Source organism: Trachypithecus francoisi, unplaced genomic scaffold (genome assembly GCF_009764315.1).
Source record: "Trachypithecus francoisi isolate TF-2019V2 unplaced genomic scaffold, Tfra_2.0 Lachesis_group13, whole genome shotgun sequence".
Taxonomy (NCBI): Eukaryota; Metazoa; Chordata; class Mammalia; order Primates; family Cercopithecidae; genus Trachypithecus; species Trachypithecus francoisi.
Genome location: NW_022681458.1, coordinates 62095812 through 62112065, shown reverse-complemented (window position 1 = coordinate 62112065; position 16254 = coordinate 62095812).

The window sequence follows — 16254 nt, the reverse complement described above, 5'->3', positions numbered from 1 at the left end:
TAGATTTCCTCACTGAATGCAATTGGAACATTACTCATCAACTCTAACATGACAACCTGTGTTGCCTTGTCACATTTAAATGGCCTGTTGGGATTTTCTGGTGAACAAACCTAATTAGTAGCTGCTAAACTTACCTGAATGTCACTGAGTACTCCCTATGTTTAGCCACAGAACTAGGCATTGCATTGCACAGATCAATGGATATTGCATCTTAGCAAGTTCTTTCCTTATTGTGGGGCAACATCCTAGTTGGTGAGAGATGTATCAAAGGGTGAAACCTCAGATTCATTGATTGCAGTCTATCATAGAGTCAGACTGAGCAGCCAGAACTGAGAGAACCAACACAGCTAGGTCCTGGCACAAAAATTAGTAGGACCCAGTATTCAAGGAGAGCCATCAAGCTAATCATGAATTTGAGGCTCAGAAAAGTAAGAGGTCAGGGAGCAGGGAGCCTCTGGAGGTCAAGATGAGGCAATGGATCAGGTAGAAGCTACTGGATTTTATTCAGTAGTGATACGGGGATGTCATGGACTCCATTAGTGTCTCAAAGTCATTAGATCACTTCAGCCTTGGATTTCCACATTCCAAAGCCCTCTGGGAGTTTATTTTTCATATAAGCAGCTTAAAAACTAGTTTCTCTACAATTCTCAGGTATAAAAACTAACTCTTGTTTTGCTGCCACAGAGAAGTTTTAATAATTGACTAATTAATCTTCACAATATCTGTCAGTTAAGTAATAGATTGAAAGAAAGTACAGCTCCCCCCACCATCCCACTGAAATAAAGCCCCATTTGGAACGGAAGTTTTTTTGAGCTATAACTAGACAGCAGCTTAAGATGGTGCTAAGGACAACATATGGGACAAAAATCCAAATGGATAAAAGTATGAAAATGGGGCAGGAAGCTAAAATAGATGTGCACTCAATTTCTTTAGTATAAATAGCATTGTCTGTAATCTCAGGTATATGATTCAGCAATTGCTAATGAAAATCATTTTTAGTATTGCAAATGGGCAAGAAACAGGGCCATGCTTTTTAAAATACAAAACTGGGAAGAGTCTCTGAAAAACCTGAAATACACAAAAGTTTCTGTTGGGCTATATATTTTTCCTATTTGTTAATATAACTGGCATCTAAATCCCCTAAACCAAGTGGAATGGCTTATAACCTACCTAGTTTTAATCACTGAAGGAAGCCAATCCCAGTAAGGGTGAGTACAACTAATCATCAAGCTTTGTTGATTGGCCTCATCACAAATTCATGACTACCACACTCACTGGGGCTCTAACAGTCTCTGCCATCCATCCATTTACTCATCTCAGAATGAATCTCTATTCCACTCACAATCTTTTTTCTCTCAGCTTTTCTCTCTGCAGCTCTCAGCTTCTTTGTGCAGCCTTCATTCTCAACATAATATCTCACTGTCTAACTTGGATGGGTCCAATTTCCTCCCATCAATATCTCATTTTAATTTCATTGTACCTTCCCTATCCTCAATTATTTCTGCTTCAGAAAAAGCAGTGTCCTTACTCACTTCCAAGATGACCAGTTCTTCCACCAGACCCTATGCCCCACTCACCTTCTTTGGTGCTTTATTCCATTCCTCACATCTCTCCATCCGTATTTTTAAAAATCACCTGTTACAGTCACATATTGCTGCATATCAATCACCTAAAACTATCAGTACTTAAAACAACATTTATTTTCTCATAAGTCTGCAATTTAGGCAGGGTAGGGGCTCCTCTGTGATTAAGTGGCATCTTCTGTAGCTGGAAAATCCCAAATGGCTTCTTCACTTGTGTCTGGTGCCCAAGTTGGGATGCCTTGGACAACTGGGGGGTGGCTGGACATCTTTCTCTCTCTCCATGTGGTGATTTCACATGGATAGCATAGGTTTTCCCCACAGCAGGGTGGTGTCAGGTAGTCAGACTTCTATGGCAGCTGCCTTCTTCCAGAATAAAAAAGCAGAAGAAGCAGAAGCTGCCAGGTCTTCTTAATACCTTGGCTTGGAAGCCTGTCTAAGAGCATCACATTCTGTTGATCACAGGGCCATCCCAAATTCAAGGGGAGGGAAGTACACAGGGAATGAATCCCAGGAGATATAGTTCACTGGTGGTCACCAATGTAAGAGACTACCACCCCACCTCTTCATTGTATTTTTAGAATCCACTTCCATTATCCTAATAAAACTATCTTCCCAACCTTACTTTTCCTGAAGAGTTATAACCTGCTCTCATTTATACTTCATCACCGCTTCTCAAAAATCATTCTTTACTCTTGTTTCCTCCAAGCTAACACTTCTTTTACTCCTCAGCCTGCTACAAGCTGGCTTCCAGTCTCATCACATTATTAAAAACTAACATCAACTTTCTACTTGTTAAATCTATGTGTCTTCTTCATCCTCCTCTAAAAGTATTTCTCTAAATCATTGTTTCTGTTGACCTCTTGTTGAAGCCCCCTCCTCCTTTGACTTCTGAGACATTAGGTGGCTTTCTAACTTTCTCCTTCTCAATACGTTTCTCTAACTCTCCTTTCTCTTTCTCTGCATAAATGTGGGAGGCTTCTGCATCACCCCCCATCCTGTGTTCCTCAGTCTGTCACTAGGCTATCACAATCCTACCCCCGTAAAATCTAGAAACCACCCCCTCTTTCCATTTCCATTGCTCCTACACTAATTCAGAGCCTCATCTCCTCCTCATTAGGCAAATGCAAGAGTCCTCTATTTCATCTCCAACACTCCAGTTTCTTCCTCTTTCAATCCTACAAACCTGTATAGGAGTTATCTTCACTAAACAGAGTGGTCTATGCTCAAAAACTTTTCCCCATGACTTTTCCCAGAATGTCAATCATTCTGTCTCACTCAAATCACTCAGTGGTATAAATATTAGATTAAATCTGAGAGGAAATGTAAAAAAATATGTAGAAGCATCAAGCGAAACAACTCTGCATTTTCCCGAAGTACCTGATTAAGTGTCTTACTTTGCCATCTTGTTTCAAATTATCACTCTAGGATTTATCACCAACCAATGCTCATTAAATTTTAATAACTCTCTGAGATATATGTGATAGAGTGACACTAAACTTCTCTCATAACTAGCATGCGTCTATATATATAACATTTCAATTAAGCGTATGAAATAATATGCAAACCTGTACAGTGGGATAAGAAAATATTGGTGAGTATTTCACTTTGTAAGAGGAAAATACTTGGTTAGTCTCTGCAACAAAAACAACAACATTATACTATGTGCCTGGTGAGCAATTAATGCTCTACCTCACTTTCACAAATAGATTTGTTTCTAAGATATATAGATCAATAAATCAATTCTATTTTCGTATCTCCTTATAATTTATTTAACATTTATTTTTCACTCATCTTTGTCTAACAATTTTCAACTTTTGTGCATTAGACTGCTTAACCCACCCCTAGATCCTCTATCAAGTAGTTAATGGTCTGGAAACAAATACCGAAGTTCCTGTTTTAAAGGAATATTAGGGTCAATACTTCTACAAACTGAGTGATTAGATACTAATTTGTAGTTTGAAATATATTTACAATTTATGATTATGCTGGGTTCCAAAGACGAGTTGAAAATTGATTACTGAAAAATTGGAATGAAATGTTTCCATCAAAATCGTTTTAGTCAAGTTTTCCAAACTGATTCTTTTAAACTCTAGTGCTGGTGACCTGCAATATATTAGTACCATTAATAAGTAGATCAATTTCAGGATCCTGGGACCAGAGTGCCTTGGATGTTAAAGGAAAAAAGAAGAGAATGGAGAACAGTTTCCTCTTGCAATCTTCACTGGTTGGTAATAAGCAATATTTCAATACTGCAAATTTTGCCAGCCGCACTCTTCTACTCCCTCTATTTCTCTTTCTTTCCTATCCAGTTCCATAATCAGGGTCTTGCCCTAAAAGCTTCTTTTTTAGTCTCCTGCTTGAAATGCACTAAAGAATGTATTTCAGGCTTTGATATTACTTAAAGCCATTCTGTCTCTTCAAAATTGCCTTCCCATCCAGCTGGACAAAAATGTAGGGAACAAGGACTCTGGTGGCGGGGAGAGAGAGAGAGTAACAATCTCATTTAGTACATCTATAACAGGCCTAAGGATGAGAGAAGAGAGTTCACACTTTTTATATCTGGGCAATCTTCAACAGTGTTAATAATGTAGTGGAATGGACATTATGGATGAGAGAAGGAAACGAGGAAAAGGGGCAATGCTATAGGCTCTGCAAAGAGAGGGATGATTATAAAGAAAAAGAAGAGGGGAGAACTCTTTAGTCAAGTCTGACAAGGTGGGATTGTCATTTGTATGTTGAGGACATTCATTAGTTGGGAAATTTGTGGCTTAAAGCAAGATCCTTCTGTGATCATGATTCAAACTAGCAAAAGCATATAAATCATGACATCAGTATTTGTCAGTTTTCAAATATATCAAGAATAAATACCCAGTTTGCACATTAAAAGAAAAATAATTAGAAATAAACAATTTTTAGTCTTAATGTTTAAGTATTTTTCTTTTGAGTTTTAAATAATTCTTGACAATCTATGGACAAACTAGAAAATTTAGTGAATTGATATTCATACATTTTGTGATTTCTGGAATGTGGAGTTTATTTATAGATAAACAAAAGAAAATTTGTAAGTGGAAAATGTGATGATTTAACACAGAATTATAGGCAAAATTTTATTGCCTAATCATCCATATGGCTCTTATATTTCTATAGCATTTTGCTCTGCCCAATGCACTATTACAATAATGAGCTGTCTCTGTTCCAACCTAAGGCCACGACTTCCATTTATCCTATTCTCTCTCCCTTGCTCAAGGAATTTGCTCCTGCAATTATCTCCTCTCAATTGAATTATTTCCATCAATATACAAATATGCTTCCACCTCTCTCATTTAAAATAAAGATTCTTCTCCTTGGAGAAATAGATGATTTCAGATGTAAGATAATAATTCTACAAGGTGAGCCAAGAACAGCTTGTTATACCAGATAGCAAGAAAGCTGTAATAAACTATGAGGGCATGTCAAAGGATGGTAAATTGAAGAAGTTTTCCTGCACACAAACAGGAATGATTTCAGTGTCAATAAGGATAATAACTTCAACACATTGAAACACATTAAATATATTTAAATTCATGAGTTCAATATTTTAAAAATTATTAATTGTTAGAGGATACTACATAACTTATTACCATAAAACTGTTAAAGAGAAAGAATTCAATGTTTATTCTGCCTTTCTTAAACAAACTCTAAGCAAATAAATGATGAAGGAAGTATTCAAATTAATAAATGATGAAGGAAGGATAGAATTAGAATGTCACCATTTTGAAATATTTAGTTAATGAATATATTGGAGCATTGAGCATGAGTGGCTGCTAATATCACAGAAAGAGCTGCAACCAGACATTATGTTCTTCTTGATGGATAAACATATCACCACCCATGAAACAATCTCGCCCCCCCAAAAAAAATTAAACCTGAATCTGATCCAATTTCTTCATCCAACTGTTTATGCTGGGGACATACAAAAGAAGAGGAACATATTAAACAAGACCACAGAAGTTTAATAAGAAATTCTGCTATAGTCTGACTGTGTCCCCCAGAATTTATGTTTTAAAAAGTTAATACCTAATGCACAAGTGTTGGGAAGTGAATTAATGCTGCATTGGGTATTAAATTTTTGAAACATGAATTTTGGGGGATACAGGTTCTTTCTTGCTGCTTTTCTGCAACATGAGGACACAGCATTCCTCCTCTCCAGAAGATACAGAAGGCACCATGATGGAACAAGACATCTAACCTACGAGTGCCTTGATCTTGGACTTCTCAGTCTCCAGAATTGTGAGAAATAGATTTCTGTTTTTAGTAAGTTACTCAGTCTCAGATATTCTGTTATAGCAGCAAAAACAGGCTAAGACAAATACCTAGACTATAGAAAACTACCAATAAACAACCTAGTCTTTTCAAAAATAAATTGCAAGGAGGGAAGAAAGATGGAGAGAATTTATAGACTAACAAAGTTATAGAAGACACAGCAATGAAAGCCAAAAGGGATTTCAGTGGTGGAATCTTGTTTGAAAATTCAAACAAATCATACAGAATTATAAAATTTATGAGCCAATTAGAACTTTGAACCTTTTCTTGGACATTTGATATTAAGGAATTATTAGTTGTTTTTAGGTGTCATAAGGGTATTATGATTATATTTATTGCAAAAAGTCCTCATCTTTTAGAGATACAGTTTTCAAATATTTCTAGAAAAATTAGTGATATTTACGATTTGCTTCAAAATAATATAGGAATACAGCCAGGTGCAGCGGTGTATGTCTTTGATTCTAGCTACTCAGGAGGCTGAGGTGGGAGAATTGCTTGAGCCCAGGAGTGTGAGTCTAGCCTTGGCAACACAGTGAGACATCATATACCTCCCTACCCCCCAAAAATCTGGAAGTAGCTAAGTGCATACCAATATGGATTAACAAGATAGTTAACTCTTAAAACTATTGGTGGGCCGGGCACGGTGGCCCACACCTGTAATTCCAGCACTTTGGGAGGCCAAGGTGGGCAGATTACCTGAGGTCAGAAGTTGGAGACCACCCTGGCCAACATGGTGAAACTCGTCTCTACTAAAAATACAAAAATTAGTAGGGCATGGTGACACATGCCTATAATCCCAGCTGCTCAGGAGGCTGAGGCAGAAGAATCATTTGAACTTGGGAGGCGGAGGTTACAGTGAGCAGTGACCGCACAATTGCACTCCAGCCGGAGTGACAGAAACTCCGTCTCAAAACAAAAACAAAAACAAAACTCTTGGTGGATCTGTACTAGTAGGTCTATTTTTGTATGTGTTTTAAATTCTCCATCATAAAAATATTTTTAAAATTTGTCTCTTGATCCTGTACTCTTTTTGTCTACAGCTTCATGTTTATGCTCCATATTGGAACAAAATTCTGCATAAAACCTGTCTCCACTTTTTCACCTTCCATTTTCACTCTTTCCAAACAGACTTTTTGTTTCCCCTTATTTCAGTGAAACTTTTGTTATCCAGTTGCCCTGTGACCTCTATAGGCCAAATCCAGCTGTCAATCTCTTTCCTCATCTCACTCAGCCTCTTAGAAATATTAACATCAATGGGACCATTCTTGGTTTTTGTGCTGTCCCTGCCTCACAAGCTTCTAATTTCACTGGCTACTCCTTTGGTTTCTCTCAGAATGCTAGAATGCCACTGACTCCCTATTGACACATGTCACTACGTAATCTCTCCTAGTTCCACAGCTTTAAACCTGGTGGGAATGTTGGTGGTTCCCAACTTTCCATTCTCATCCCTGAGCCGTAACTCATATGTCCAATGGCACAGCAATGAGTAGCAGGCAGAAATCTTAACATTAATGAATGAGCAGTGAGACTCCTGATCCTGCTTCCTCTCCCTTCACATATGCTCTCTCCCCATCCTGGTATCCCCTATCTTAATAACATGTCAACATCTTCCCAGTAACTCAGGAGGAAAAAAAAAAAAAAAAAAAAAAAAAACTCCAAGTTATCTTTGACCCTTTTTTCCATACTCTGCACATTTAATTTGTGAGGAAGTCCTGTAAGCTCTAAGTTAAATATATTCAAAAACTGATATTTTAGTCCAGTCAGACTACCATAACAAAATACCACAGGCTGGGTGGCTTTCTGTTTACAACAGAAATTTATTTACTCATGGTTCTAGAGGCTTCCTCCAAAATTAAAATGCCAACTGGTTCCATTCTCAGCGAGGCCTCTCTTCCTGGTTTGCAGATGGCTGCTTAATCGCTGCGTCCTCACATGGCAGAGAGAGAGAAAGAGCGCCCTGGTGTCACTTCTTATAAGGACACTAACCCTATTGTACGAGGGCCTCAGCCTTACAACCTCACTTAACTTTAGTTATACCTTCGTAGACCCTGTTGCCAAAATACAGTCACATTGGCCTCTAATGCCTCACCATGTGAGTTTTGGGGAAGGACACAATTCAGTCCACAGCACCTGACCACAATTATTTCAGGACTCTTACATTTTTCCTTCTGCGTAGAATATTTTCTCCAATCTCAGGGCTATCATCTTTCCAACACTCGGATCTCAGTGCAAACGTCCCTTCCCAGAAAGTCCTTCCCTGAACCCTCTGTCTAAAGTACCCACATAAACCCAACTCATCTCAATCACTCCCATCATTGCCTCTGCTTTATTTTCTTTACAATTCTGACCACTACCTAAAATACCATATAGTTATTTTCTCATCAACTGTATTGTGACTATATTCTCACTCGCTTCACAGGAGCAGGGACATCGTGAAGCAGGAAGGTGGATGGCAGGAAGTGGTGAATGAGTGGATCATGATGCCCCTGCAGTGCTCGAGGCACTTAACAGCAAGACCCTGCCTGTTTTGCCATCACTGAGCCACAGTGCCTGCATTACTAGACACAGTAGATGCTGAATAAAAAAGTACTGACTAAATGAATGCATGAGTGTAAGCATCCTCAAATTGTGACTTATTAGCCCCTGCATTTGGTCCTAGTCTTCCCCAATTGTCTTTGAGGTTTGTACAGCTGTCACTAAAATAGAGTCATGCATCCCTTAACAATGGGATACAATTGGAGAAATGCATCGTTAGATGATGTCATCATTGTGTGAGCATCATAAAGTGTACTTACACAAACCTAGATGGTGTAGCCTACCATACACCTAGGCTCTATGGTATAGCCTGTTGCTCCTAGGCAACAAACCTATACACATAATTACTGTACTGAATGCTGTAAGCAATTGTGACACACTGGTAAGTATTTGGTATTTAAACATAGAAAAGAAACAACAAATATATGGTATGAAAGATTAAAAATAAAAACAAACAGCACAGCTGTATAGGGCACTTGCCAAGAATGGAGCTTGCAGAATTGGAAGTTGATCTGAGTCAGTCCATGAGTGAGTGTTGAGTGAAGGCCCAGGACATTGCTGTACACCACCGTAGACTATGAACAAAGCACACTTACGCTACACTAAATTTAGTTTTAAAACTTTCTTTAGTGATAAATTAACCTTATATCACTATAACCTTTTTATTTTATAAACTTTTTAATTGTGTTTAAATTGTTTCACTCTTTTGTAATTAGTTAGCTTAAAACATAAAAACATTGTACAGCTGTACAAAAATATTTCAATGTTTATATCCTTATTCTATAAGCTTTTATCTTTTTATATATATATATTTTATTATTACACTTTAAGTTCTAGGGTACATGTGCACAACGTGCAGGTTGGTTACATCTGTATACTTGTGCCATGTTGGTGTGCCACACCCATCAACTCGTCAGCACCCATCAACTCGTCATTTACATCAGGTATAATTCCCAGTGCAATCCCTCCCTCCTCCCCCCTCCCCATAATAGGCCCTGATGTGTGATGTTCCCCTTCCCGAGTCCAAGTGATCTCATTGTTCAGTTCCCACCTATGAGTGGAACTGAACAATGCGGTGTTTGGTTTTCTGTTCTTGCGATAGTTTGCTAAGAATGATGGTTTCCAGCTGCATCCATGTCCCTACAAAGGACACAAACTCATCCTTTTGTATGGCTGCGTAGTATTCCATGGTGTATATGTGCCACATTTTCTTAATCCAGTCTGTCACTGATGGACATTTGGGTTGATTCTGAGTCTTTGCTATTGTGAATAGTGCCGTAATGAACATATGTGTGCCTATGTCTTTATAGCAGCATGATTTATAATCCTTTGGGTATATACCCAGTAATGGGATGGCTGGGTCATATGGTACTTCTAGTTCTAGATCCTTGAGGAATCGCCATACTGTTTTCCATAACAGTTGAACTAGTTTACAATCCCACCAACAAACTTTTTGTTAAAAACTAAGCTGCAAACACATTCGTTGCCCTAGGCCAACACAGGATCAGAATCGTCAATATCACTGTCTTCCACCTCATCTTGTCCCACTGGAAGACTTTCAGGGGCAATACCCCACATGGAGCTGTTATCCTTTATATCAATGCCTTCTTCTGCAATACCTCCTGATGAACCTGCTGGAGGCTGTTTCACATGTTAACTATTTTTTGTAAGTAAAAGTTCAACACTGTAAATTAATGATAAAAAGTATAGTATAGTAAGTACATCAACCAATAATGCAGTCATTTATTATCATTATCAAGTATTATGTACTGTACATAATCATATGTGTACATACTTCTGTACAACTGGCAGCACAGCACAGCTGGTTTGTTTACATGAGGATCACCACGAACACGTGATTAATGTGTTGCACTAGGAAGTTTTGATGGCTATGACATCACCAGGCAATAAGAATTGTTCAGTTCCATTATAATCTTATGGGAACACTATCTCATCTGCAGTCCATTGTTGACTGAGATGTTATGCAGTATATGACTGTACCTATTTTTCTTCTTCCATTTTTAATGACTTCATAACTTCCAGTTTCCTGCATCTTCTCAATGTTTCTAAAGATGATTTAAAGAATAAGTGACAAGAAATTTATAATAAAAGTGTCTTAGTCTGTTTTATGATGCAATAACAGAATATCACAGACTAGTAATTCATAATGAACAGAAATATATTTGGCTCACAGTTCTGGAGGATAGAAAGTCCAAGAGCATGGTGCCAGCATCTGGTGAGGGTCTTCATGCTGCATCATCCCATGGTGGAAGGGCAAGAGAGGATGACAGAGAGTGAGAAGGAAAACCAAACTCATCCTTTTATCAGAAATCTACTCCTAAGATAACAGCATTAAGCCATTCATGAGGCCTCTGCCTAACTACCTCTTAGAGGTCCCACCTCTCAACACTGTTCCACTGGAGATTAAATTTCTAACATATAAATGTTGGGGGACACATTCAAACCATGGCAAAAAGCATAAGAAAATAATGATCTTCTAGTAATCATTGCGTCCAATTTAGCCACATGCTCTGAATTATTTATATTTCTCTAACACTAAGGTTGAAAAGGGAAAAATATAGTATTGCAAACAAAATAAAAATTAAAAGGAGTCATTATATACCAATCCTCCACTGTTTGTATGATCTATAATAATTCACAGTTTATCAGTCTGTTCTCATGCTGCTATAAAGAAATATCTGAGACTGAGTAATTTATAAATAAAAGATACTTAATTGGCTCACAGTTCCACAGGCTGTACAGGAAGCATGATTCTGGCACCTGCTTGGTTTCTACGGAGGCCTCAGGAAACTTACAATCATGGCAGAAGGCAAAGCTGAGCTAAGTATCTCACATGGTGGGAGCAGGAGCAAGTGCAGGGTGGGGACATGCTATGCACTTTTAAAACAATCAGCTCTTTTATTCTAGTATATTATTATTATTTATTTATTTTACTTTAAGTTCTGGGATACATGTGCAGAACGTGCAGGTTTGTTACATAGGTATACATGTGCCATGGTGGTTTGTTGCACCTGTCAACCCATCATCTAGGTTTTAAGCCCAGCATAAATTAGGTATTTGTCCTAATGCTCTCCCTTCCCTTGCCCCCCCCACTCCCCGACAGGCCCCAGTGTGTGATGGTTCCTGCCTTGTGTCCATGTGTTCTCATTTTTCAACTCCCACTTATAAGTTGGAACATATGGTGTTTGGTTTTCTGTTTCTGTGTTAGTTTGCTGAGAATGATGGCTTCCAGCTTCATCCATGTCCCTACTAAGGACATGAACTCATTCTTTTTATGGCTGCATAGTACTCCATGGTATATATGTGCCACATTTTCTTTATCTGGCCTATCATTGATAGGCATTTGGGTTGGTTCCAAGTCTTTGCTATTGTGAATAGTGCAGCAATAAACATACATGTGCATGTGTCTTTATAGTATAATGTTTTATAATCCTTTGGATATATACCCAGTAATGGGATTGCTGGGTCAAATGGTATTTCTGGTTCTAGATCCTTGAGGAACTGCCACACTGTCTTCCACAATGGTAAAACAGTCAGATCTTATGAAAACTCACTCACTATACAGTACCAAAGAGGATGGCATTAAACCATTCATGAGAACTCTGCCCCCATGATCCAGTCACCTCCCATCAGGCCCCACCTCCAACACTGAGAATTTGCAATTCAACATGAGATTTGGTGAGGACACAGATCCAAACCATGTAATTTTGCCCATGGACCCTCCCAAATCTCATGTCCTTCACATATTTCAAAACACAACCATGCCTTCCCAACAGTTCCCCAGTGTCTTAATTCATTCCAGCACTAACTCAAATGTCCAAAATCTCAAGTCTCATCTGAGACAAGGCAAGTCCCTTCTATCTATGAGCGTGTAAAATAAAAAACAATTTAGTTACTTCCAAGATACAATGGGGATACAGGCATTGGGTAAACATTGCCATTCCAAAAGGGAGAAATCAGCCAAAAGAAATGGGTTACAGGGCCCTCACAAGTCTGAAACACAGCAGGGCAGTCATTAAATCTTAAAGCTCCAAAATAATCTTCTTTGACTCCATGTCTCATATCCAGGGCAGACTGATGTGAGGAGTGGGCTCCCAAGGCCTTAGGCAGCTACACCCATGTGGCTTTTTAGGCTTCAGGCTCCATGACTGGTCTCAAGGACTGACACTGAGTGTCTATGCCTTTTCCAGGTGCAAGGTGCAACCTGTCAGTGGATCTGCCATTGTGGGGTCCAGAGGACAGTGGCCCTCTTCTCACAGCTCCACTAGGCAGTGCCCCAGTGGGGATTTCATGTGGGGTCCGACCCCATATTTCCCCTCCACATTGCTCTAGTAAAGGTTCTCTGTGAGGGCTCTGCCCCTGCAGCAGGTTTCTGCCTGGACATCCAGGTTTTTCCATACATCCTCTGAAATCTAGGTGGAGGCTCCCAAGCTTCAACTCTTATACTCCATACACCGAAGGCTTAACAACACATGGAAGCCACCAAGGCTTATGGCTTGTACCTTCTGATGTAGCAAACTGAGCTGCACCTGGGCCACTTAGAGTCATGGCTGGAGCTGGAGCAACTGGGATGTATGGAGCAGTGTCCTGAGGTGAGGCTGTGAAGGGCAGTGGTGCTCTGATCCTAGCCCTCAAAACCATTCTATTCTCCTAAGCCTCTGGGTCTGTGATGGGAGGGGTTGCTGCAAAGGTCTCTGAAATGCCTTTGAGGCTTTTTTCCCACTGTAGTTGGTTTCCTGTTTCTTTGTTAATCTGCTTAGGCTAATAGCCTCCAGCTGCATCCATATCACTAAAAATGACATGATTTTATTCTTTTTTATGGCTGCATAGTTTTCATAGTGCATATGTACCACATTTTCTTCATCCAATCCACTGTTGACAGGCACCTAGGTTGAGTCCATGTCTTTGCTATTATAAATAGTGCTGTGATGAACATGCAAGTGCATGCATCTTTTTGACTGTGATGAACATGCAAGTGCGTGTATCTTTTTGGTAGAACAGTTTATTTTCTTTTGGATATATACTCAGTAATGGGATTGCCAGATCAAATGATACTCTGTTTTAAGTTCTTTGAGAAATCCCCACACTGCTTTCCACAGTGGCTGAACTAATTTGCATTCCCACCAACAGTGTATAAGCATTCCCTTATCTCTGAAGTCTTGCCAGCATCTGTTATTTTTTGACTTTTTAGTAATAGCCATTCTGACTGGTATGAGATGTATCTCATTGTGGGTTTAATTTGCATTTCTCTGATAATTAGTGATGTGAAGATTTTTTTCCCATGTTTGTTGGCAACTTGCATGTCTTCTTTTGAGAAGTGTCTGTTCATGCCTTTGCCCACTTTTGAATGGGATTATTTGTTTTTTGCTTGTTGATTGGTTTAATTTCCTTATAGATTTTGGATAATTAGACCTCTGACGGTTGCATAGTTTGCAAATATTTTTCCCATTCTGTTTACTCTGTTGGTAGTTTCTTTTGCTGTGCAGAAGCTCTTTAGTTTAATTAGGTTTTATTTGTCAATTTTTGTTTTTGTTGCAATTGCTTTTGAGGACTTAGTCATCAACTTTTCCCCAAGGCTGATGTTCAGAATGATGTTTCCTAGGTTTTCTTCTAAGATTCTTATAGTTTTGAGCTCTTACATCCAAGTCTTTAATCCATGTTGAGTTAATTTTTATATTTAGTGAAAGATAGGGGTCCAGTTTCATTCTTCTGCATATGGCTAGCCAGCTTTCACAGAACCATTTATTAAATATGGCGTCCTTTCCCATTGCTTATTTTATCAATGATCAAATGGCCATAGGTGTGTGGCTTATTTCTGGGTTCTCTATTCTGTTCCACTGGTCTATGTGTCTGTTTTGTACCATGCTGTTTTAGTTATTGTAGCCTTATAGTATAGTTTGAAGTCAAGTAATGTAATGCTTCCAGCTTTGTTCATTTTGCTTAGGATTGCTTTCGATATTTTGGCTTTTTTTTTTTTTTTTTTGCCTCTGTATGAATTTTAGAATAGCTTTTTCTAGCTCTGTAAAAATAATGCTGGTAGCTTGATAGAAACATTGTTAAATCTGTAGATTGCTTTGGGCAATTTGGCCATTCTAATGATGTTGATGTTTTCATTCTACGAGCATGGCATACTTTTCCATTTGTTTATGTAATCTATAATATCTTTCAGCAGTGTTTTGCAAAAAGATTTCCTTTTGTAGAAATCTTTCACTTCCTTTGTTATATGTATTCCAAGGTATTTCTTTTTTGTAGCTATTGTAAATGGGATTGTGTTCTTGATTTGGCTCTGTTTTAATGTTGGTGTATAGAAATGCTGCTGATTTTTGTACATTGATTTTTGTGTCCTGAAACTTTACTGAAGTTGTTTATCAGTTACAGGAGCCTTTTGGAGGAGTCGTTAGGGCTTCCTAGGAATAAAATCATATAGTTAGTGAAGAGAGAAAGTTTGACTTCTTTTACTATTTGGATATCTTTTAGTTCTTACTCTTGCCTGATTTCTCTAGCTAGGACTTCCTGTATTAACGCTTGATATTTACCTTTCCCTACTTTTCCTGTTTGTGCACACACACACATACACACACAAATACAAATGCCTACTTTTTTTCTAATGAAAAACAGGATTTTCCTATATCCACATTATTTTACAATTCGTTTTGTTACTTAACAATATATCCTGGTTGTCTTTCCAGACCATGCAGATCTAACTTGCTTTTTGAAAAGGTTGTGTTATATTCCATTGCATGAACCACTGATTTTATTCATGCCTCTACTGATGGGCATTGAAATGATTCAGTTGCTATAATTACTTATTGTTGTGTCAAATTACTTTGTTCAAAGCTGTTTGTACATGTGTATTTACAGACTTGTATTGTTATTTTCCTAGGCTTCATTCCCAACATTTAGATGGCTCTTTTAAGTGGAATGAACATTTTCCTCCCAAATTTATGTTTCTATTTCAATTCCTATCAACAATTTTTGGCATTGCCCTCATCAGATCAAAATGCTCAAAATATTATCAGGCTTTTACATTTCTATCAAGCTGATGGATAAAATTATCTTGATGTTTTAATTTGCATTTGTTTAATTCTGAATGAAGTAGAACACCTTCACATGAATCCATTGGTCACTTATATGCAGAGAACTTTGACATTCTTTTTTAATGTATAGATAACTAAAATATCCTGCTGATATCTGAGATGACTTATAATAGAGCACACATTAGAACTATTAAAAATTGATAAAATAGAATGCAGAATGGATTAGGCTTCTGTGTTGTATATAAGGCACAAATGCACTTTAAATATGTGCATTTCAATAAACATTTATGGGATACTTACTATGAACCATGCACTTCCTTTGGCCCTTGGAGGCAGAGATTAATATGACATTGTTCCTGAACTTGGAGGTTTTCCATCTAATTAAACATCCTAAGATAGGAAATTAAAAGTTTACAATTTTTTTTTTACATAAAGCTTCTAATGTGGTCATTTTTATAGTTTAATTTCCTATCTCTATTAGGATACAGACTCGTAAACTGGATCAATGAATACACTAAAACAAAACTTCTAATGAGAAAAAAAATGTAGGATTAGGATTTCATCATAATGGGTAAATTGGTTGCAGGTTAGCATTAAACACATATTAGATTTGTATAATAAAAATGTGTTGAGGTTTCAGTAGGTGAAAACAAATTTAATTTCCTCAGCAGTCAGGAGAATATGCATGAAGAGTTGATAAATTGCCTCTCTCACTTCTTAAAACCTCTGCTTGGAGATTCTATGATGGTTTTACAAATGGCTGAGTCCACTGGGAG